Source organism: Penaeus monodon, chromosome 21 (genome assembly GCF_015228065.2).
Source record: "Penaeus monodon isolate SGIC_2016 chromosome 21, NSTDA_Pmon_1, whole genome shotgun sequence".
Lineage (NCBI taxonomy): Eukaryota > Metazoa > Arthropoda > Malacostraca > Decapoda > Penaeidae > Penaeus > Penaeus monodon.
Genome location: NC_051406.1, coordinates 4,302,852 through 4,303,490, shown reverse-complemented (window position 1 = coordinate 4,303,490; position 639 = coordinate 4,302,852). Strand labels below are relative to the sequence as shown.

General features: G+C 31.6%; 1 protein-coding gene across 1 annotated transcript in view; it reads right to left on the bottom strand.

Moving 5' to 3' along the window:
- The window catches only part of LOC119586765 (DENN domain-containing protein 1A-like), a gene marked incomplete at its 5' end in the record, with an annotated part of 18,372 nt that overhangs the window by 15,807 nt on the left and 1,926 nt on the right, over window positions 1–639 (bottom strand).

Genomic DNA, 639 nt, shown 5'->3' with positions numbered 1-639 from the left:
GTAAAAATTACTAGGTGTTTTTTGAATATGTGTAAATCTTGCTAAGGTTAAGCAGACAGTTTTACAAGAGGAACATTGTGTTGACAACATATTCTTCATACAATTATAAATACTTATTATTAAGATAACCTACATGTAAGCATAACCAACCTAGATGTACAAATATGCATTAAATTATTGACTGAAAAATCTTTTATAGATCACCGCAGACTTGTAAACTGACTTGAAAGCCAATTAAGTAACATAACAAATAAAAATAAAAAGATATAATTGGACTAACTTTTATACACCCACTGCACTAAATACGCAAATAGCCCATTAGCCTTTACCTATTTTCAAATAATGATTTCAAGAAGGCCAGTTTGTGGAAATATCTGATTTTAAAGTGAGAATCACACATCCAGAAGGCAGTATAAAGGGTAGGGTTACATTCTAAAGAAGAAAAAAGAGGTATGTTATCTTCAGACCACTGAATCTCCTCACACATTAACCTTGAACAGCAAAGAAGGTTAGCAAATTATTTGAGTTGGAATATATGCTGATACCTGCACATCTGAAATTATTAGAGAAACTCAGCAGATGAGTCCAAAAAAGTATTGGAGGCAAACTTCTTTTAAAAGAAAAACTGCTGCATTGTTG